Here is a 25,881-nt window from a genome sequence, read left to right as displayed (position 1 = left end):
GACTCTCCCTCTTCCTCTGTTGCTACAGGCAAATAGTTGTTAATTGTTGTACCTTGTATGGTTGTTTTCAAGCTTGAAGACCCTAGGCAATATTCAGTGAACAAGGAGATAGAACAGAAGCACTAAAAACAATATTAGGCCAATTACCTGGAATATCCCATGAAACCATGGGAGTCCTCTTGAATTTGTTGGTTCTCTACTAAACATGATGTCCTTTTGTAGCAATTGGTACCTTCCTAATGACATGTCTAAAGCAAGCAATATGAAATGTCACCATCCTTACTTTTAAGGAACATTCTACTTGTATTTTGTCTAAAATTTATTTATTCCCTCTTTTGGCAGTTCATGGTACGTTTAATATTCTTCGCCAATACCGCAGTTAGAACAAATCCTTCTCCTTCTATTCTCCTTTTATATTGTCCAGCTTTCACATGAGTATAAGACCACAGCTTAGTTGCACCACGTGACATCTTTGCTTTTTAAAACTTTAAAAAAACATCTTTTGCATCAGAGGTGTCCAATGCAATACCTTGTTTAATATCTTGACTACTGCTTCTGTGGACATTGTCAATCCTAGTAGATGGAAATCCTTGACAACTTTTTTTTTTTCTGCATTTATTATAATGTTGCTTATTGGTCCAGTTGTGAAAGTTTTTGTCCTCTTCATGTTCAGGTGTAATCCATACTGAAGGCTGTAGTCTTTCACCTTTATCAGTGTGCTTCAGATCATCTTAATTTTCAGCAAACAAAATTGTGTCATCATCTGCATATTGCAGGTTGTTAGTGAATATTACTCCAATCCTGTTGCTACTTTCTTCTTCATATAGCCTGGCTTTTCAAATTGCTAAAAGCATAAGTATTATCATTTGGTAGTCTGAACACTCAAACATAAAAAGTATTCCTCATATTAGATCAATGAGAAGGTTGCTATCTCATTATTTGCCTGTTTTTGTAATTACTGAAGTCACTTTGATTTTTTCAATGTTGTTTATTTTACATGAAACATATTATTATGATGTTCACATTAAAATTATTTTACTGTAAAATGTTCCTTATATTATGAATAGACTTGTCCCTCAAGACAAGAAACATCTAATAATCAAAATTTATTTTCGTTTGCAATATTAAATTACATTTAAAAAGGAGACAGTTGGTGGGGGAGATAGAGTATTAAGATTACGATGTAGTTATATAGTTGTCAAAATATAAGCAACTCATTTTTTCTATATTCCAAATCTATTTCATATTTAGGGCGGAAAAAATATAATTATTGAATTATTGTTATCTACTCTGCCATGATGATGTTTTGAGAGACAATTACAATCTGAACAATATATGACATTAGCAATTTAGCTAAGCTGTGTTCTGTAACTGACATCTCTGGCTATAACTGATCCTGCTATATACCTCGATCTGTACACATACTCACTTGAATTTGAGAATATTATTAAAGGTGAATAAAATTCAAAAAAAGTTCTCAATATTTAGTCAACTTTATGACAATGACAATTAACTATATCACCAGGGTTTCCATCACCTCCCAGTGTATATTTCTATGTAGGAAGTAATATGCTTTGTGTGATGTATTAATACAGTAGTCACTGATGTGTTGATTAGAACTACTGGATGATAAAAGGTTTACCTATATTTTTTAATACTTTGATGTTGTTTTCCCATTATTCCCATGATATATGATATTTTTATCTGAAAGCTTACTTTGTCAACATTTTTTCAGTTTAATTTCTTAACCTCTTATAATATTTTATCATTTTACCATTGATATAATCAATAACTAATTATGCTGCAGTCTGAAATTGACTGAACATGCAATCAAGATGCATTGATAATTACTGGCAATTGGAATGTGAAAGTTGGAAACAAAGAAGAAGGATCAGTAGTTAGAAAATATGGCCTTGGTGATAGAAACAATTGCTGGAGATCGAATGATAGAATTTTGCAAGACCAATGACTTCTTCATTGCAAATACCTTCTTTCACCAACATAAACGGTGGCTATACACATGCACCTCACCAGATGGAACACAAAGAAATCAAATTGACTATATCTGTGGAAAGAGACGATGGAAAAGCTCAACATCATCAGTCAGAACAAGGCCAGGGGCCAACTGTGGAACAGACCGTCAATTGCTCATATGCAAGTTCAAGGTGAAACTGAAGAAAATCAGAAAAAGTCCCTGAGAGCCAAAATATGACCTTGAGTATATCCCACCTGAATTTAGAGACCATCTGAAGAATAGACTTGATGCATTGAACACTAGTGACTGAAGACCAGACGAGTTGTGGAATGACATCAAGGACATCATCCATGAAGAAAGCAAGAGGTCACTGAAAAGACAGGAAAGAAAGAGAAGACCAAGATGGATGTCAGAGGAGACTATGAAACTTGCACTTGAACATTGAGCAGGAAAAGCAAAAGGAAGAATTGATAAATTTAAAGAACTGAACAGAAGATTTCAAAGGGCCTCTCGAGAAGACAAAGTAAAGTATTATAATGACATGTGCAAAGAGCTGGAGATGGAAAACCAAAAGGGAAGAGCACGCTCAGCATTTCTCAAGCTGAAAGAACTGAAGAAAAAATTCAAGCCTCAAGTTGCAATATTGAAGGATTCCATGGGGAAAATATTAAACAACGCAGGAAGCATCAAAAGAAGATGGAAGGAATACACAGAGTCATTTTATCAAAAAGAATTAGTTGATATTCAACCATTTCAAGAGGTGCCATATGATCAGGAACCGATGGTACTGGAGGAAGAAGTCCAAGCTGCTCTGAAAAAGGCATTGGCAAAAAACAAGGCTCCAGGAATTGATGGAATATCAATTGAGATGTTTCAACAAACAGATGCAGCACTGGAAGTGCTCACTCGTCTATGCCAAGAAATATGGAAGACAGCTTCCTGGCCAACTGACTGGAAGAGATCCACATTTATGCCTATTTCCAAGAGACAGGAGATCCAACCGAATGTGGAAATTATAGAACAATATCATTAATATCACACACAAGCAAAATTTTGCTGAAGATCATTCAAAAGTGGCTGCAGCAGTATATCCACAGGGAACTGCCAGAACTTCAGGCTGGTTTCAGAAGAGGACGTGGAACCAGGGATATCATTGCTGATGTCAGATGGATCCTGGCTGAAAGCAGAGAATACCAGAAGGATGTTTACCTGTGTTTTATTGACTATGCAAAGGCATTCAACTGTGTGGATCATAACAAACTATGGATAACACTGCGAAGAACTGTAATTCCAGAACACTTAATTGTGCTCATGAGGCACCTTTACGTAGACCAAGAGGCAGTTGTTTGGACAGAACAAGGGGATACTGATTGGTTTAAAGACAGGAAAGGTGTGTGTCAGGGTTGTGTTCCTTCACCATACCTATTCAATCTTTATGCTGAACAAATAATACGTGAAGCTGGACTATATGAAGAAGAGCGGGGCCTCAGGATTGGAGGAAGACTCATTAACAACCTGCGTTATGTAGATGACACAACCTTGCTTGCTGAAAGTGAAGAGGACTTAAAGCACTTACTAATGAAGATCAAAGACTACAGCCTTCAGTATGGACTGCACCTCAACATAAAGAAAACAAAAATCCTCACAGCTGGACCAATGAGCAACATCATGATAAACGGAGAAAAGATTGAAGTTGTTAAGGATTTCATTTTACTTGGATCCACAATCAATAGACGTGGAAGCAGCAGTCAAGAAATCAAAAGGCGCATTGCATTGGGCAAATCTGCTGCAAAGGACCTCTTCAAAGCATTGAAGATGAAAGATGTCACCCTGAAGACTAAGGTGAGCCTGACCCAAGCCATGGTATTTTCAATCACATCATATGCATGTGAAAGCTGGACAAACAAATAAGGAAGACCGAAGAAGAGTTGACGCCTTTGAATTGTGGTGTTGGTGAAGCATATTGAATATATTATGGACTGCCAAAAGAACAAACAAATCTGTCTTGGAAGAAGTACAACCAGAATGCTCCTTAGAGGCAAGGATGGTGAGACTGCTTCTTACATACTTTGGACATGTTGTCAGGAGGGATCAGTCCCTGGAGAAGGACATCATGTTTGTCAGAGTACAGGGTCAGTGGAAAAGAGGAAGCCCCTCAATGAGGTGGGTTGACATAGTGACTGCAAGGATGAGCTCAAGCATAACAATGATAGTAAGGATGGCGCAGGACTGGGCAGTGTTTCATTCTGTTGTGCACAGTGTCGCTATGAGTCGGAACCGATTCAATGGCACCTAACAACAACAACAACACAATTATCTCCCAGATATGAAGGTAAAAGCTATTTGTGAAAACCTTTCCTAGTTAATAGAGCTAGTTGTTTCAAACATTTATTATCCCACCAAATAAGGAACTGATTCTCATGAAAAGAAATTCACATAATGTATGTGAGTGTCCCTGTGTGCATGTGTGTATGAAAACCTCTTTCTCATGGTTTGCTTTGTGAATTTGCAATCATTTCAATTCTGAGACATATAGCTACCTCATAAATGATTCACATGGTCCCCAGAGGTACAGTTAAAGAGGGCAAATTGATGTTATGAATACATGTTTGTATAAAACTCTATTAATAATAAATCAGTTTTCTCTTGTAGAGCTCAGGATATAGTGCCTCTATTGTATAAATGGTAAGCATGAAACTACCAATTCTTCACTAAAAAAAATATGTCTTCCAGACAGATAATATGTACCCTTTAACTGTAATGATTGCCTTACAAGAATAGCAATGAAATTATTTAAAGTAAATTTTTCTATTACTACAATACTACTTCTTAAAACAGTAAAACAAAAGAAACCCCCCACAAATCTATAAACTATACTACTATAGTGTTAGGAAATAAATAGGGACCTCCACTAATTTCTATTCAGTATTTGTCTTTACTTTGTTTTCTGTCTGCTGGAGGAAAACTACTACAAAGCTAAAAATGCATTATGAAAGGCATACCAAGGAACAGACTTTTACGTTTAACCTTCCACTAAGCAGCGATTTCTTACTGCTAAGGAGTAAGATGAATTTATAATGTATTTTGAGAGTCATTTTAATAATACACTCCTTTATCTACTTATGAATAGTAGTTGCGCTGATATTTGTAAAGTGTTACGCATTTTAACAAAATCTGTATTATTTTCTATCGAGTGCAATGTTAAATTGAAAAAACACATAAGAAAAGTAAAACTTTTGATTAAAACCTGCAAATTGAACACATTTATATTATGTTGCCAAATCACTAAAATGACCATAATTTTTAAAGCTATTTCCCACAAGGACAAAAAGGAGACTAGACAACAGCAATATATATAAAGTAAGATAGATGAATGGGAATTGTCTCATCTGAATCAAAACAGCAGAATCTAAAACAAAAAAGAAAACCAATTTATATGATAAAATTCTCAAATATTAAGAAATATACAGGTAAGGAGTTATGATGGAGGAGTAAAAATAGGAGGACCATGTGTCAGTCTGTTTAAGAAAGAGACCAATAGATCTCTTCTACACCTCTGAATTTTTCTCCACCCACTGGAAGTAGTATGGAGGTTTAATTCCTGTAAAGGGTGAAAGAAAAAGTCTCTGGACATCAGCTATAAGGGAAGACCAAGGTACCACACTGCACATTGGACATTAAGTGAATGTTTAATTATGGACTATGAAGACCACTGCCTATTTTTTCTTTTTGCTAAGCAAAACTTGGTAGCCAGATGGCTAATAATTCAGTTACCAAACCAACACAAAACATGTTGCCGTCAAGTTGATTCCAACTCATAGCAACCCTAGAGGACAGAGTAGAACTTTCCCATGGAGTTTCCAGGGAGCACCCAGTGGGTTTGAACCGCCAACCTTTTGGTTAGATCTTAACCACTACACCACTAGGGTTTTCACAACCCAGTTAGGACTTTGGAAAAGTCTTCTTTCTAATGTGATGAACACAAAAGAAAACGCATAAAGATACTGTCATGGAGGAATGAGTGTGGGCATAGAAACCACTCATTCTAATTCCCCCTACAGTGAAGAACTTAACTATATCCTATACCTTTCTCAATTAGTTTCTTACCTATATAAAAGTGGCAGCTAAGGATCAGGAAATATTTGAGAAAATATCTAAAATAAAAAGCAGAGACAAAATAAAATAAAAAGCAAGAAAAAATACAATCGATGTTAAACAAAGCTAAGGTGGCTGGGAGAATAAAACTTCAAAAACAGTATTGTTAATATTCTCAGCTCTTTGAATATCCATTATAAAAGAACAGAATGTTGTCACTATTTACAGTAACTATTTACAGTCAGAAAAAAAAGAAGTGGAAGTTAAAAATATGACAGGAGAAATTTAAAACTCAGTAGAAATACAGGCAGATAAAGATGTTTAAAAAAGTCTTGCAGAAATAGAGAAAATGTAAGAAAATCAGAGAGTGGTTTCTGGACTTTGTCAAATGTTTTAGTTAGAAGATGGAACTCAGCTACTTGACTAGACAACAAAGTCATTTTCCACTAATTTTTGAACTATTCCTGGCTCAAAGTTCTTATGTTTTAAAGAGCGACAAGACAAAAACACTTGTGAATTCATGATTCCTGGAAATTGATAGCGAAGCCTCTTTGATTCACTCTGCACTTACAGCAAGTAAAATCTCTGACTCCTAAATCAGAGTGCTGACTCTTGTGCCCCTTAATTAAACAGTGCCCCCCAGGAGGTGTCTGCATGTGAAGGGTTAAATTTTGTGATTATCTAAAGGCACTAAGTGTGTCTTCCAAAGCCTTTACATCCAAGTCTCTGGAAAAACAAGAGATGCATGGCTTAACAAAATGATAATTGTCATTCTAGTTTGGAGAAGTAGTTGCACAAATAGTTCTTCAGCTTTGAGTTTCCTTAGGCCAAAATCATGGTGTCACAGAACTGCCTCCCCTTCTGGAGACTCAGGAGGAATTAGCTTCCCAGGTTGCTGGCAGAATTCAGTTACTTACAGCAAAATGGCTGAGGTCCTCATTCCCTTCTGATTGCCAGCTGAGGGCCACCATTAGCTCTTTCTCTCTAGCTCTTGCAAGCAGCCCAGACATGTCAGCGCCAACAACAACACATGGAATATTCTCAACCTTGGAATCTCTGACTTTCCCTTCTGTTGTATCTCTTTTGATTAAGGAGATAGTGAGTGCTTTGCTATAAGGGCTTGTATGAGTAGACTGGGTCTTCCTTTGTAATCGTTGATAATCTTTTTATCTTAAGGGCCTGGAGATAGCTCAGGGCCAGGAAACTTTACATTCTGTCATACATGAGGTCACCATGAGTGAGAGCTGTCTTGAAGGCAACGGAAAACAATAAGGACCTTGACCTTAAGGAAGGTCCCTTTAGCCAATGTTAATATTCACAGGTTCCAGAAATTGAGGTAAGGATATTTTTGAGGAACAATTCTGCCTACAACACCAAGTGTAAGAGTGGGAATCATAGTCTCCGACACAATATATAAGATACATAAGTTTTTATTTCAATTTTTTTTAAGAAAGAAAGATATAATATGATAAAGGAACACGTATAGCATGTATAACACATACAACACTTATTATGTGTCAGGCACTGTTGCAAAGTAATAGTTAAACCTCACAACAATTGGATGAGGAGGTATCAGTGGTTTCCTAGTTTTATAGATGAAGAAGAATCAGAGGCACAGATAAGTTAAATAACATATACAGTGCAGAAGGAAAAAAAAAAGCAGTAAGAAAAGAATTTTCATGTTGTTAAGGGAGATGATTCACAGATAAACATCTTCCTGGTTATTCTCTGCTTTCAGCCAAGATTCATCTGACATCAGCAATGATATCCCTTGTTCTGCATTCTCTTCTGTATCCAGCTTGAATTTCTGGCAGTTCCCTGCCAATGTACAGCTAAAACCACTTTTGAATTTTCTTCAGCAAAATTTTCCTGGTGTGTGATAGCAGTGATATTGTTAGATAATTTCTGCATTCAGTTGGATCACCTTTCTTTGGAATGAGCACAAATATGAATTGCTTCCAGTTGGCCAGGTAGCTATCTTCCAAATTTCTTGGCATAGAAGAAAGAGTAACTCCAGCACTGCATCTACTTGTTAAAACATCTCAACTGGTGTTCCATCAATTCTTGGAGCCTTGTTTTTCACCAATGCCTGCAGTGCATCTTGGCCTTCTTCCTTCAATATCATCGGTTCTTATTCATACGTTACCTCATGAAATATTTGAGGGTCAATCAATTCTTTTTTGGTACAGTGACCATGTTGATTCCTTCCATCTTCTTTTGATGCAGCCCATGTCATTCAATATTTTGCCCATAGATTTCTTCAATATTGCTACTCAAGGTTTAAATCCTTTTCCTCAGTTTTTTTGGTTTGAGAAATCCCTAATGTGTTCTTTCCTTTTCATTTTCTAACTCCAGGTCTTTGCACATTTAATTATGATACTTTGTCTTCTAAAGTCTCCCTTTGAAATGTTCTGTTCAGCTCTTTTATTTCATCATTCCTTCCATTGTCTTTAGCTGCTCTACATTCAAGTGCAAGTTTCAGAGTCTCTTCTGACATTCATACTGGTCTTTTCTTTCCTATCTTTTCAATGACCTTTTGCTTTCTTCATGGATGTTGCCTTGATTTCATCCCGTGCTGAATCTGTATATAGGCTAAACAGCAGTCATTAGAACAGAACAAGGGGATACTGTGTGGTTTAAAATAAGGAAATGTGTGCATCAGGGTTGTATTCTTTCATCATGCATATTCATTATGTATGCCAAGAAAATAATCTAAGAAGCTGGACTATATGAAGAAGAACATGGCATCAGGATTGGAGGAAGACTTATTAACAACCTGTGCTATGCTGATGAGAATTTGCTAAAAATTGAAAAGGATTTGAAGTACTTACTGATGAAGACCAAAGACTGCAGCCTTCAGTGTGGATTACAACTCAACATAAAGAAAACAGAAATTCTCAAAACTAGATCAATAATCAGTATTATGATAGAGATAAGATTGAAGCAGTCAAAGCTATCATTTTACTTGGATCCACAGTCAATGCCCACGGAAGCTACAGTCAAGAAATTAAATGACATATTGCATTTGGCAAATCTGTTGTAAAAGACTTCTCTAAAGAAATCATTTTGAGGACTAAGGTGTGCCTGATTCAATTCATGACATTTTGAATCATCAAATATACATGTGAAAGCTGTACAATGAATAAGGAAGACCAAAGAAGAATTGATGCCTTTGAATTATGGTGTTGATAATACATATTGAATATACCATAGATGCCAGGAGAGTGGACAAACCTGTCATAGAAGAAGTATAACCAAAATGCTCCTTAGAAGGAAGGATGATGAGATTTCGTCTCACATATTTTGGACATGTTATCCGGAGGAACCAATCCCTGGAGAAGAATATCATGCTCGGTAAAGTAGAAGGTCAGTGAAAGAGGGGAAGGCCCTGAATGAGATGAATTGACACCGTGGCTGCAACAATGGGCGAAATACACCAACAACAGTGAGGCAGCGTTTCCTTCTGTTGTACACAGGGTCAGTATGAGTTGGAACCGACTTAATGTCACCTAGCAACAACAAAGGAGATGAGAAAACTATATTTTTCCATAAACTGTAAGTTCAGTCTTCAGTATTTGTCTATCTGCAGGACCCAATTCATCTCAAATTGATACGATTTCTCTAGCAAGGTTACATTTATAGTTAATCTCCAACACTATTCATTTTCATCTATATTGGGCTGCCGACAATTCCATTCCACCAGTGACGGTTATCAATAAAACAGGCAGGTATGGAAGAAATTGCTGCCTTAAATTGGAGAAAACTGTCACCAAGGATGATTTTTCATATGCATGAGTCCTCAAAAGACTCTGCAAGATCATTCTGAGTGACATGAGACATCCTATCAGTACAAAATATCACAAAAGCCATGATAAAAACTTTGTGCTACAGAAAACTACTGCACTTGAACTAGGTATAAACCACAACAGATAACAAAGAAAGACACACAAAAAAAGACAATATTATTCTTGCCAATAAAGTGGTTTTTTTTTAAGATGCAATTAACTACAGAAAATGGGAAATTAGCATTGAAATTCCTAAAATGATATAATTGGAAAATACAAAGCTATTCAGCCTTGAATTACATTTTCTTATTATGTGTCCTTGATGAAAAACTGAATTTATTTCAACATTGCCTTATATAGAAATGAAAGTTAGATAGGAAAATTCTCACCATACACTGGCATTTGGTATCTAATTATTACTGCAGTTTTGATCAAAAAGATTTTTTAATCTTCTAGGTGTTCACATACATTGTTTTATTAAGAATGCTTAGTGCCTTCCTCTTACTCTCTTCACTCTGACCTCACTACAAGGATAACGGTGCTATTGTTTGCATTCATTATATATCTGTCTTGCCAATAAAACAGTACATTCCTTGGAAACTTGCACAGCGTTATCAACCCTTGCATGATGCTGACACCCAGATGTTTAATAAACATTTGTTGCCTGATTGAATTCCCTTTTCTATTCATATTGTCAAGAGAAGGTGAGACAGAGTGAGCTGTGGAAGCAGGGCAATAGTCAGATAAGAGAGAAATACGTCTGAAAGGACGTACACAACATTGCCTAATTTGGCAAAGTAATTATGGAAAGTAAAGACCAAAAGGACATAGAAGCAAAATTACAATGAGAAAAGATGCTTAAAAATGGTGTAGAAAGAACTGTAGCAGGTTTAAGAAAAATTTTGACGTATTTTATAGAAAATAGAAGTGAAAAGATTATAGAAAACTGACTGGACAGCAAAGACAATTATGTTTGCTTGCAAGAGATTCGGTTGTTACAGAAGAAAAGAAATACTACATTATGAGTTAGGGTTGGAAAAAGAAAGAAACCAGTAAATTTCTTTTTATGGCAATTAACTGAAGTGTTCTTGTACTTTGTGCATTCTCAAACAAAATGGCATTCTCCTAATTGCACAATACTTACATAAAAATTGACATTGAGTAATTAAATAGCAATAAAATAGCATTTATAAATTTATTTCAGTGATGGTTTTTTATTTATATTTTCCTCCATTTCACAAGGAATTGATATGGTTAATCACAATTACTATTTGTACAACATATTCCTGTTTATAAAATATTTTACACAAATTATGTTTTGATCCATTAAAATATTGTATTTGTAAAAAGAAATGGAAATAACACTATTTTGTAAGAGGATATTAAAAGCCATTTCAAAGTAAAAAGAATATATGAAACAGATACTATTTGGTTATAGACTGTACGGTACATACTGGAATACAGAAGTGCCTAGGAACTCCTGTCTTGGGTAAGCATACGATTTAATAAGAAAAACAAACATATAATCGAGCAGTTTCAAAATAGTCATTAAAATAAAGATATACACAGTGTGACATGAGAGCCAAAGAGGTGGAGGGCATTTCAGGAAACATTATCTAGAGATGTTGCTAATTGATTGGAAGTGGATGGAGGCAGACAAGTCTAAGTTAGAATACAAGTTGCAGATTTGTGTACCTGGGGGTAAGTTTTCCTTCTAATTATGTCACATACATATAAAGTTTAACAGGATTGTGATAATAGGTGTTCAATTCCATTTTGAATATATTAAGTATAAACATATGGACCTGACTTACAAGCAGTTATATACATGAGGTACATTTTCAGGATGAGGTCAGGGCTGAATAGAGGCATTGGGAGTCATTAACATATTGATGGATTTCCAATCACAAGAGTAAATTAACCAAAGAGATAAGGTAGAGGAAGAATTTCAATGGACTAGTTCAAGACTTTTTGGGGAAACCAGTGTTTAAGGGTCAAGTAGAGGAGGTAAAGCTTATGAAAGTGAAAACAATGGACTGAGAAAGAAAAATCAGAACAAATAATGTCATGGAAGCTAGAAGGAGCAGTGGGTTTAAAAAATAACTATTAAACAGCAACAAGTGCATCAGAAATACTCAGTAAGATAAAAATTCAAGAGTCCACATTGCAAAGGCAACTTTAAAAGAATGGAAGAAATAGAAGCTGGGTTAATATATCTGAGGATGGGATGTGAGTAGTAGAGCTGTCATGGAGTGGATAATTCTCACAATTTGTGACTGATACAGGAAGTCAAAATTACAGAGACCCTTAAAGAAAAGTGTGGAGAGTTTATAAAAAGGCATTCAGACAAGGAACCAAATAGCTCACATATATAATAGACACACTGAATGGGTTGGCTTTAATGGGGCACAAACAGAAAATGGCTTTATTTATTTCCTTAGGTATTTTTTCAATCACTGTGCTTGTTAAAGAGTCCTTGTGGCACAAACAGTTAAACGCTGGGCTGCTAAGTGAAAGATTGGCAGTTTGAACCCACCCAGTGACCTGGCGATCTGCTCTCATAAAGATTACTGCCCAGAAAACTCTATGGGGCAGTTCTACTATAAAACACTATAGATGGGGAGGGGCCAAGATGGCAGACTAGGTAGACGCTACCTCGGATCCCTCTTGCAACAAAGACTTGGAAAAACAAGTGAATCGATCAAGTACATAACAATCTATGAACCCTGAACAACAAACACAGATTTAGAGATGGAAAACAAACAAATACGGGGAAGCAGCAATTGTTTTCAGAGCCTGTTGCTAGCGTCCCAGTCAGGTAACCTTTGGCGCCCGATTTAGGGCAGAGACAAGGGGAGCTGACAGCTCAAACAAGGGGCTCAGCCCTACCCCCCGAACTCACCCCGGGAGGGGGCCCAGGCGGTTCGTACAGGCGGCGTGGTGACGCAGCCGGTGGGAGAAGTCCCCAGGAGGCAGTGACTGGTCTCGGAGCTGGGAGAGCAGCATCCCAGCCGGGGAACCGTCCCGCCGGGATTTTTGACTGGGCGCTGGCACAGCACAAGCACGGAGAGCTGCTCCACTCCCCTGAACTCACCCCGGGAGGGGGCCCAGCCAGTCCGCGGAGGCGGCACGGCGACTCGGCTGGCGGGACAAGAAGTCCCCGGGAGGCAGTTACTGATTTTGGAGCCAGGAGTAAAGCGTCCCAGCAGGGGAACCTTGACAATAGGATTTAGACTGGCAGCGGGTGGCTTCAGAGGGCCAGACCCCCGGGGGCAATCTCCACACAGCCAGCACACATAGGCGACACGCCCCGTGGGAATCTCAGATATAATAGTCATTCCAAGCAAGACAAGCAACTCTGGCTATATTCTGAGGTGCTACTCTCCTATCTCTCTGATCCCTCCTCCACCCTTCCCAGGCGGCTTCATTAACATTGGAATTGCCTGAGCCAGAGGGAGAACGGCTCCGGCTCCGTGGTGGCTTTGCTTTCGCCCCTTTTTTTTCTTTTGGTCTTTTCCTAATCCACTCTTCCGGCCTGAGAGAAGGAACAACAACAACAACAAAAAACCAGAGACCAAAAATCCACCCCTAATTGGACTAAAAACACAGAACCAGCTACAGCCAAGCATATATGATCCAAATCTCAGACTTTCATCCTTACAGGGAACAAGGTGGCAGTTATAATCCAAAGGCAATTCTGATAGGGATCTGACTGCATTTGTTTTCAGTGGATTTTCTGGAAAAACTAGTTTCCCAGTGATGGCTCGGAGACAGCAGTCCGTATCAAACCACATAAAGAAGCAGACCATGACAGCTTCTACAATCCCCCAAACAAAAGAATCAAAATCTTTCCCAAATGAAGATACAATCCTGGAATTATCAGATACAGACTATAAAAAACTAATTTACGGAATACTTTAAGACATCAAAACGAAATAAGGCAAACTGCGGAAAAAGCCAAGGAACACACTGATAAAACTGTTGAAGAACTCAAAAAGATTATTCAAGAACATAGTGGAAAAATTAATAAGTTGCAAGAATCCATAGAGAGACAGCATGTAGAAATCCAAAAGATTAACAATAAAATTACAGAATTAGACAATGGAATAGGAAGTCAGAGGAGCAGACTCAAGCAATTAGAATGCAGACTGGGACATCTGCAGGACCAGGGAATTAACACAAACATAGCTGAAAAAAAATCAGATAAAAGAATTAAAAACAATGAAGAAACCCTAAGAATCACGTGGGACTCTATCAAGAAAGATAACTTGCGTGTGATTGGAGTCCCAGAACAGGGAGGGAAGACAGAAAACACAGAGAAAATAGTTGAAGAACTCCTGACTGAAAACTTCCCTGACATCATGAAAGACGAAAGGATATCTATCCAAGATGCTCATCGAACCCCTTTTAAGATCGATCCAAAAAGAAAAACACCAAGACATATTATCATCAAACTCGCCAAAACCAAAGACAAACAGAAAATTTTAAAAGCAGCCAGGGAGAAAAGAAAGGTTTCCTACAAGGGAGGATCAATAAGAATAATTTCAGACTACTCAGCAGAAACCATGCAAGCAAGAAGGGAATGGGACGACATATACAGAGCACTGAAGGAGAAAAACTGCCAGCCAAGGATCATATATCCAGCAAAACTCTCTCTGAAATATGAAGGCGAAATTAAGATATTTACAGATAAACACAAGTTTAGAGAATTTGCAGAAACCAAACCAAAGCTACAAGAAATACTAAAGGATATTGTTTGGGCAGAAAACCAATAATATCAGATACCAGCACAACACAAGGTCACAAAACAGAACATCCTGATATCAACTCAAATAGGGAAATCGCAAAAACAAATTAAGATTAATTAAAAAAAAATACTCATAACAGGAGATCACGGAAGTCAATATGTAAAAGATCACAATAATCAAAAAGAGGGACTAAATACAGGAGGCATAGAACTGCCATATGGAGAGTGATACAAGGCAATATAGAACAATACGAGTTAGGTTTTTACTTAGAAAAATAGGGGTGAATAATAAGGTAACCACAAAGAGGTATAACAACTCCAAACTCAAGATAAAAGCCAAGAAAAATGTAACGACTCAACTAACATAAAGTCAAACACTACGAAAATAAGGATCTCACAATTTAATAAGAAAAACATCTCAGCACGAAAAAGTATGTGGAAAAATGAAATTGTCAACAACACACATAAAAAGGCATCAAAATGACAACACTAAACACTTATTTATCGATAATTATGCTGAATGTAAATGGACTAAATGCACCAATTAAGAGACAGAGAGTCTCGGGCTGGATAAAGAAACACGATCTGTCTATATGCTGCCTACAAGAGACACACCTTAGACTTAGAGACACAAACAAACTAAAAGTCAAAGGATGGAAAAAAATATATCAAGCAAACAATAAGCAAAAAAGAAGAGGAGTAGCAATATTAATTTCTGACAAAACAGACTTTAGACTTAAATCCACCACAAAGGATAAAGAAGGACACCACATAACGATAAAAGGGACAATTGATCAGGAAGACATAACCATATTAAATATTTATGCACCCAATGACAGGGCTGCAAGATACATAAATCAAATTTTAACAGAATTGAAAAGCGAGATAGACACCTCCACAATTATAGTAGGAGACTTCAACACACCACTTTCGGAGAAGGACAGGACATCCAGTAAGAAGCTCAGTAGAGACATGGAAGACCTACTTAACAACAATCAACCAACTTGACCTCATTGACTTATACAGAACTCTCCACCCAACTGCTGCAAAGTATACTTTTTTTTCTAGTGCACATGGAACATTCTCTAGAATAGACCACATATTAGGTCATAAAACAAACCTTTGCAGAGTCCAAAACATCGAAATATTACAAAGCATCTTCTCAGACCACAAGGCAATAAAACTAGAAATCAATAACAGAAAAACTAGGGAAAAGAAATCAAATACTTGGAAAATGAACAATACCCTCCTGAAAAAAGACTGGGTTATAGAAGACATTAAGGAGGGAATAAGGAAATTCATAGAATGCAATGAGAATGAAAATACTTCCTATCAAAACCTCTGGGACACAGCAAAAGCAGTGCTCAGAGGCCAATTTATATTAATAAATGCACACATACAAAAAGAAGAAAGAGCCAAAATCAGAGAACTGTCCCTACAACTTGAACAAAAAGAAAGTGAGCAACAAAAGAATCCATCAGGCACCAGAAGAAAACAAATAATAAAAATTAGAGCTGAACTAAATGAATTAGAGAACAGAAAAACAATTGAAAGAATTAACAAAGCCAAAAGCTGGTTCTTTGAAAAAATTAACAAAATTGATAAACCATTGGCCAGACTGACAAAAGAAATACAGGAAAGGAAACAAATAACCCGAGTAAGAAACGAGATGGGCCACATCACAACAGACCCAACTGAAATTAAAAGAATCATGTCAGATTATTATGAAAAATTGTACTCTAACAAATTTGCAAACCTAGAAGAAATGTATGAATTCCTGGAAAAACACTACCTACCTAAACTAACACAATCAGAAGTAGAACAACTAAATAGACCCATAACAAAAAAAGAGATTGAAACAGTAATCAAAAAACTCCCAACAAAAAAAAGTCCTGGCCCAGATGGCTTTACTGCAGAGTTCTACCAAACGTTCAGAGAAGAGTTAACCCCACTACTACTAAAGGTATTTCAAAGCATAGAAAATGACGGAATACTACCCAACTCATTCTATGAAGCCACCATCTCCCTGATACCAAAACCAAGTAAAGACATCACAAAAAAAAGAAAATTGCAGACCTGTATCCATCATGAACATAGATGCAAAAATCCTCAACAAAATTCTAGCCAATAGAATTCAACAACATATCAAAAAAATAATCCAACATGACCAAGTGAGATTTATACCAGGTATGCAAGGCTGGTTTAATATCAGAAAAACCATTAATGTAATCCACCATATAAATAAAACAAAAGACAAAAACCACATGATCTTATCAATTGATGCAGAAAAGGCATTTGACAAAGTCCAACACTCATTTATGATAAAAACTCTCACCAAAACAGGAATTGAAGGAAAATTCCTCAACATAATGAAGGACATCTATACAAAGCCAACAGCCAACATCACTCTAAATGGAGAGACCCTGAAAGCATTTCCCTTAAGAAGGGGAACCAGACAAGGGTGCCCTTTACCACCACTCTTATTCAACATTGTGCTAGAGCTCCTAGCCAGAGCAATTAGACTAGACAAAGAAATAAAGGGCATCCGGATTGGCAAGGAGGAAGTAAAATTATCTCTATTTGCAGATGACATGATCTTATACACAGAAAACCCTAAGGAATCCTCCAGAAAACTCCTGAAACTAATAGAAGAGTTTGGCAGAGTCTCAGGTTATAAGAGAAACATACAAAAATCACTTGGGTTCCTCTACATCAACAAAAAGAACATCGAAGAGCAAATCACCAAATCAATACCATTCACTGTAGCCCCCAAGAAGATAAGATACTTAGGAACAAATCTTACCAAAGATGTAAAAGACCTATACAAAGAAAACTACAAAGTACTACTACAAGAAACTAAAAAGGACCTCCTTAAGTGGAAAAACATACCTTGCTCATGGATAGGAAGACTTAACATAGTAAAAATGTCTATTCTACCAAAAGCCATCTATACATACAATGCATTTCCGATCCAAATTCCAATGTCATTTTTTAATTTGATGGAGAAACAAATCACCAACTTCATATGGAAGAGAAAGAAGCCTCAGATAAGTAAAGCATTACTGAAAAAGAAGAAGAAAGTGGGAGGCCTCACTCTACCTGATTTCAGAACCTATTATACAGCCACCGTAGTCAAAACAGCCTGGTACTGGTACAACAACAGGCTCATAGACCACTGGAACAGAACTGAGAACCCAGATATAAATCCATCCACATATGAGCAGCTGATATTTGACAAAGGCCCAGTGTCAGTTAATTGGGGAAAAGATAGTCTTTTTAACAAATGGTGCTGGCATAACTGGATATCCATTTGCAAAAAAATGAAACAGGACCCATACCTCACACCATGCACAAAAACTAACTCCAAGTGGATCAAAGACCTACACATAAAGACTAAAATGATAAAGATCATGGAAGAAGAAATAGGGACAACGTTAGAAGCCCTAATACAAGGCATAAACAGAATACAAAACATTACCAAAAATGATGAAGAGAAACCAGATAACTGGGAGCTCCTAAAAATCAAACACCTATGCTCATCTAAAGACTTCACCAAAAGAGTAAAAAGACCATCTACAGACTGGGAAAGAATTTTCAGCTATGACATCTCCGACCAGCGCCTGATCTCTAAAATCTACATGATTCTGTCAAAACTCAACCACAAAAAGACAAACAACCCAATCAAGAAGTGGGCAAAGGATATGAACACACACTTCACTAAAGAAGGTATTAGGGCACCTAACAGAGACATGAGAAAATGCTCTCGATCATTAGCCATTAGAGAAATGCAAATTAAAACTACGATGAGATTCCATCTCACTCCAGTAAGGCTGGCATTAATCCAAAAAACACAAAATAATAAATGTTGGAGAGGCTGCGGAGAGATTGGAACTCTTATACACTGCTGGTGGGAATGTAAAATGGTACAACCACTTTGGAAATCTATCTGGCGTTATCTTAAACAGTTAGAAATAGAACTACCATACAACCCAGAAATCCCACTCCTCGGAATATATCCTGGAGAAATAAGAGCCTTCACACAAACAGATATATGCACACCCATGTTTATTGCAGCTCTGTTCACAATAGCAAAAAGCTGGAAGCAACCAAGTTGTCCATCAACGGAAGAATGGATAAATAAATTGTGGTATATTCACACAATGGAATACTATGCATGGATAATGAACAGTGAAGAATCTGTGAAACATTTCATAACATGGAGGAACCTGGAAGGCATTATGCTGAGCAAAATTAGTCAGAGGCAAAAGGACAAATATTGTATAAGACCACTATTATAAGATCTTGAGAAATAGAAAAAACTGAGAAGAACACATACTTTTGTGGTTACGAGGGGGGGAGGGAGGGAGGGGAGGGTTTTTTTTTAACTGATTATTTAGTAGATAAGATCTGCTTTAGGTGAAGGGAAGGACAACACTCAATACATGGAAGGTCAGCTGAACTGGACTGGACCAAAAGCAAAGAAGTTTCCGGGATAAACTGAATGCTTCAAAGGTCAGCAGAGCAAGGGCGGGGGTTTGGGGACTATGGCTTAAGGGGACTTCTAAGTCAATTGGCAAAATAATTCTATATGAAAACATTCTGCATCCCACTTTGAAATGTGGCATCTGGGGTCTTAAATGCTAACAAGCAGCCATCTATGAAGCATCAATTGGTCTCAACCCACCTGGATCAAAGGAGAATGAAGAACACCAAGGTCACACGATAACTATGAGCCCAAGAGACAGAAAGGGCCACATGAACCAGAGACTTACATCATCCTGAGACCAGAAGAACTAGTTGGTGCCCGGCCACAACAGATGACTGCCCTGACAGGGAGCACAACAGAGAACCCCTGAGGGAGCAGGAGATCAGTGGGATGCAGACCCCAAATTCTCATAAAAAGACCAGACTTAATGGTCTGACTGAGACTAGAGGAATCCCGGCAGTCATGGTCCCCAAACCTTCTGTTGGCCCAGGACAGGAACCATTCCTGAAGACAACTCATCAGACATGGAAGGGACTGGACAGTGGGTAGGAGAGAGATGCTGATGAAGAGTGAGCTATTTGTATCAGGTAGACACTTGAGACTGTGTTGGCATCTCCTGTCTGGAGGGGGGATGGGAGGATAGAGTAAGTTGGAAGCTGGCAAAATTGTCAGGAAAGGAGAGACTGGAAGGGCTGACTCATTAGGGGGAGAGCAAGTGGGAGTATGGAGTAAGGTGTATATAAACGAATATGTGACAGTCTGACTTGATTTGTAACAGTTTACTTAAAGCTCAATAAAAGTTGAAAAAAAAAACAATTAGTGTAATCCATCACATAAATAAAAGACAAGAACCACATGATTTTATCAACTGATGTAGAAAAAGGCATTTGACAAAGTTCAACACCCATTCATGATAAAAACTCTCAGCAAAATAGGAATAGAAGGAAAATTCCTCAAAATAATAAAGGGCATTTGTACAAAGCCACAGCCAACATCGCCCTAAATGGAGAGAGTCTGAAAGCATTTCCCTTTAGATCAGGAACCAGACAAGGATGCCCTTTACCATCATTCTTATTCAACATTGTGCTGGAGGGCCTAGCCAGAGCAACTAGGGGAGATTAAGAAATAAAAGGGATCCAGATTGGTAAAGAAGAAGTAACAGTATCTCTATTTGCAGGTGACATGATCTTATACAGAGAGAACCCTAAAGAAAACTACTGAAACTAATAAAAGAGTTCAGCAGAGTATTAGGATACAATATAAACACACAAAAATCAGATGGATTCCTCTACACTAACAAAAAGAACATTGAAGAGGAAATCACCAAATCGACACAATTTACAGTAGCCCCCAAGAAGATAAAATACTTAGGAATAAATCTAACCAGAGACTTAAAATGCCTATACAAAGAAATCTACAAGACAGTACTGCAGGAAACCAAAAGAGACCTACATATGTGGAAAAACATACTTTGCTCATGGATAGGAAGACTTAACATTGTAAAAATGTTTATTCTACCAAAAGCCATCTATAGATAAAATGCAATTCCAATCCAAATTCCAATGCCATTTTTTAATGAGATAGAGAAACAAATCACCAACTTCATATGGAAGGGAAAGAGGCCCCAGATAAGTCATGCATTATTGAAAAAGAGGAACAAAGTGGGAGGTCTCACTCTACCTGATTTTAGAGCCTATTATACCACCACAGTAGTCAAAACAGCCCGGTACTGGTACAACAGATACATAGATCAATGGAACAGAATTGAGCATCCAGACATAAATTTATCCATGTACTAGCAGCTGACATTTGACAAAGCCCCAAAGTCAGCTAAATGGGGAAAAGACAGTCTCTTTAACACATGGTGCTTTCATAACTGGATATCCATCTGTGAAAAAATGGAACAAGACCCATACCTCACACCATGCACAAAAATGAACTCAAAATGGATCAAAGACCTAAACATAAAATCTAAAACAATAAAGATCATGGAACAAAAAATAGGGACAATGCTAGGAGCCCTAATACATGGCATAAACAGAATACAAAACATTACTAACAATGTAGAAGAGAAACTAGATAACTGGGAACTCTGAAAAATCAAACACCCATGCTCACCCAAAGATGGCACCAAAAGGGTAAAAAGATTACCTACAGACTGAGGAAAATTTTTTAGCTATGACATTTCCGATCACCATCTGCTCTCTAAAATCTACATCATACTGTAAAAACTCAACTACAAAAAGACAAATAACCCAATTAAAAAATGGGCAAAGGATATGAACAGGCACTTCACTGAAGAAGATATTCAGGTAGCTAACAGATACATGAGGAAATGCTCATGATCATTAGCCATTAGAGAAATGCAAATCAAAACTACAATGAGATTCCAACTCACTCCAACAAGGCTGTCATTAATCCAAAAAACACAAAATAATAAATGTTGGAGAAGTTGCGGAGAGATTGGAACACTTCTACACAGCTGGTGGGAATGTAAAATGGTACAACCACTTTGGAAATTGATGAGGCGCTTCCTTAAAAAGCTAGAAATAGAACTACCATAGGATCCAGCAATCCTACTCCTCGGGCTGGACTGTGGGATAGAAAACAATACTGGTGAAGAGTGACCTTCTTGGATCAAGTAGGCACATAAGACTACGTGGGTATCTCCTGTCTGGAGAGGAGATGAGAGAGCAGATGGGGTCAGAAGCTGTCTGAATGGACATGAAAATAGAGAGTGGAGGGAAGGAGTGCGCTGTCTCAATAGAGTGAGAGAAACTGAGAGTATATAGTATGGCGTATATAAGTTTTTATATTAGAGACTGACTTGGTTTGTAAACTTTCACTTAAAGCACAATAAAAATTTAAAAAAAGAAAATCTTATAAACCAAAAAAAAAGCACCTTAGTTACTCAGGAGCTTCCAAAGGTTGCCTCTCAGGAATTGAGGACAAAGGCCAAATTGTTGAGGGTTTTTTGTTTTTTTTTGTTTGTTTTTGTAAGGTGATTCATTATTGCATATAGATACCTAGACTCTTGTCATGTTGTATTCTGATCTTTTCATAAATTATCAGTTTCTGTATTTATTTTGACTTATTAAGGTACAAATTGAAACATTGTCTGGTATGTGTTTTTTATGTCTATGTAAGGCTATTTGTTACTACTTCACTGTTGATAAAAATATCTGTATATTGAAAAGTAGAATCAAATTTAATATTCTAAATTACTGTATGAATACACAGATGAGATGATTATAGTTCCTAGGAAAACCTACAACTGATTTTACTGGTAACATCCAAATATGTTTGAAGGAACTCTCCTTTTCCAGTCTGACTCAGCTACAATAAATTTGCTGGGTTACCACAATGACCCCTTCCTTCCTTCCTCCTCCCTCCCTACCTACCTTTCTTCCTTCCTTCCTTCATTTCTTCCTTCCCCTTTTCCCTCCTTCTTTCCTCCCTCCCTCCCTCCCTGCCTCCCTTCCTTCCTTCCTTCTACTCTGGTTTTAGTTTAATTCTTAGGCCTTTTTGAGAAGATTTGATTAGGTAAGAGAGACAGAATAGGTAGAAAAGAGATTAGAAATTAGCAGTATAAAGGGAATAAGTAAACTGATTTTCAGATTAAATGATATAGCACAGAGCACCTGGAATTTTAATGTGCAATCAAAACCCATGCCATGTTATCAAAATGCAGATTCTGATTCAGTGAATCTGGGATGGGTTCTGAGAGTCTGCATTTTTCACAAGATCCCAGATAATGCCCGTCCTGCTAATGTATGGACCAACCACACGTTAATGAAGTACCAGGGCTGTAAGCTACAGAGCTGGAAAATGTTGATGCTTGAATGAGATTTCTCTGACTGCTAGTCCACTCCTTTGGGTATTTCAGAATGTATTAATAAGATAAACCAAGCAATGAATGGCGGCAGGTTTTCAGGGGGAAAAAAAATGTTCTCTTTTAGAGTTCTTATTGTGGGATTTTCTTTGCTCTTTAGAGAATTAAAAAAAAAAAAAAAATGTTTCTCTGCCTACCAAAAACATGTTTTTCTGACCTCTTTTAACCTATAGAAAAAAAATTTGTGTCCGAAAATACATGAGGTTATGTTAAATACATGTGAGTTTTAGTACTGCTAACACTTAAATTATGTTTCCTTCTAAAGTTTAGAATTGAAAGTTCATTGCCTTTGTGTATGTGTGTGTGGGGGTGTGCGGGTGTGTGTGTGTGTGCCACATGAATCATTTTACAAATGTTTTTGGTTCTTAGAAATTTGCCTGGTCCATATTTTTAAGATTTAAAAAACGGTCTTCATAGCCATAGCTTCTAGGCCTTATACTGTCTTTATGGAAACCCATAAAAATATAGATTTCTTTAGATGTTGTTTCATAGTTTATTTGTTTATTGTTTATAAGTTTGTTGTTCTTCTGAAATGGTATCTGATTTTTTTTCTCCCCAGCACTTATATCATGGCCATGATAATACAGTTAGTATTCAAGAAAAAAAAACATTGCATTTATACATGTTATTTGAGAAAACACTTTACTTTGCAAACGCTCATTGCTAGCACTTGGCCCTGAAAGAATATGGATACTTTTTAAATGAGGAAACTAGGCTATAGAATAAATCAGTAGCTGACTTTTGAACAATTTCCTAATTTTATACTTAGCCATGTGGAAAACACTAGGCCACTCAATTTATAATGTCTGGATTTCAGCTATCCAGAACACTCTCCTGTAACTGACCAATTAGAAGAGAAACATTTCTCAGAAAACACAGATTTCACAAGAATTTTTTGTCTTGCTTTGCCTCACCAGAAAATTAGATCCTTTCCAAAGATTATCAGCTTAAGAATGACTTCCTTTGTGTCATTGCTTTGTGTCATAGGCAGAGACATACACTGTTATTTGGCTAAAAATAAACATCACTGCAGGATTGGCTCAGTGTTCTTAGGCGGTCCAGAATGTAAATAATCATTCTACATTTTTTATCAGTTAGCTTTTTATAGTAATTGATGTACGTGAATTACTAACTTCAATTATTTATCATAACATCATCTTACGTTCTGATTGAAATGCATACTTTATAAGCAAGGTGTTAAGGTAAGAGAACTAAAGGTTACCTCTGGGGATGTTGTATTCCAGTATAAATGTTGCTTCACGTTTCCTACAGAGATACCTCTCTTTTCAGGATATTTTTATTTTTTTAATTTATTTTCCCTCACTAGTCATATTCAGACCTGCACTTGGTGGACTCTTTAGGATTAGATTTACTGGAGGTGGCAAATTGAAAAACCTACCTGATCAGGAAATCAGGAAAGTAATGAAACATAAATAAATAAAGGCAGGCAGTTAAAAGAAAAGAAAAACTGAAAAAAGCAAACAAACAAACAAAACCCAGCGATGGGGCCATGTGGAAAATACATGTCTTGACTCCAGTGGGAAGCTGCTCCTCAGTCCAGTCAACTAATGCCAACAAGGCAAGTGGAATGTCTATGTGTCATTTTTTTTTCTCCCAGTTTTTAAAATGCTGAAGCAAAATGGTTTAAATTCTTTCTGATAGAAAAAGTTTATCCATTGGCTAGACATGAACTTCTATTTATAACTGCTGTTATTAATATTTATAACTGCTGGGTTGTTCATTTAAATAAGTTGAGTTTTTTAATTCAGATTTTAATGGTTAACCTCTCTGTCTTACTAAAAATGTTAACATCGAATTCTTATAGCGTGCCCATTACCATGCTAAACTTCACAGAAGCTATCTCATTTGTTTACAACAGCATTAGAGGTAGGTGCCATGGTTATTTCCTTTTACAAAGGAGGAAATTGAGGTATAGAAAATTCAGTGTCTTCTCCCAAGTTCACCCTCAAGTGTTGGATGTGAAAATTGAGCCAGGTAGTCAGATTTCAGAAGAACTGCCACTAAGCTCTGTGATTCAGGTCTTCTCAATTAATGTAGATATACCTGTATATAGCTAGCTAACTAGCTAGCTAGTCAGCTCTGAGTATTTACCTGTCTCTCTCTCTTTCTCTCTCTCTCTATATCCATCCATCTATGTATCTATCTGTCTACCTTTCTATCAATAAAATTGTTATGTATATCTACTTTTAGCAGATTTCTTTTCTTGTACTGCAGTAGATATTGCTGTTTTTTATTACTTTCTCAGAATATTAACTACTTTTTCTTCCAGATTTTTTCATCTACATTTCCCTTTTAATTCATATTTCCCTGAATTCGTATGAGTTTTAACATTTGAAGAACCTTTATTATTTTCTCCTCTCTGCCTTTGTGTTCATTACTTTATTCAACCTTCTAAGAAATTCTCCTGATTAAATCTACCCGATTTTGATTATGCCTTTATTTTCTTTCTTCTTAGAATTATGACCCATAAAATTTATTACTTAAAATTATAGTATTTCAAATGTACCAGTGTCAATCAAATGAGCTTTTGTTATCTAAAATGTAAGTCTTAAATTTTTGTTTTTAATCCAGGATCAAGATTTCTGCTTCTTTCTATTTGTATTCTTCCCATCCCTCAGTGCCTAGTCAATATCAGGAACACATTAGGGTTATTAAATAATTACTTGCTGGATAATGTTAAGAATGAGTATTTAAGTCTTACTGAGAAAACTGTGAGGGTCCTTTTGATCTAAAAAAAGTTACACTAGAATCTTCCAGGTATGCTAATATTAAGAATATAAATAATAACAACAAAACATTTTCTCTTATCTGGATAGCATTTTGTTTTCTGAGCAAAATCCTCATGCCTTTTGAAAGTTAGACCTGTTGATATCAACATGA

Source organism: Elephas maximus, chromosome 5, assembly GCF_024166365.1.
Source record: "Elephas maximus indicus isolate mEleMax1 chromosome 5, mEleMax1 primary haplotype, whole genome shotgun sequence".
Classification (NCBI taxonomy): domain Eukaryota; kingdom Metazoa; phylum Chordata; class Mammalia; order Proboscidea; family Elephantidae; genus Elephas; species Elephas maximus.
Note: the sequence above shows the minus strand (reverse complement) of the source record.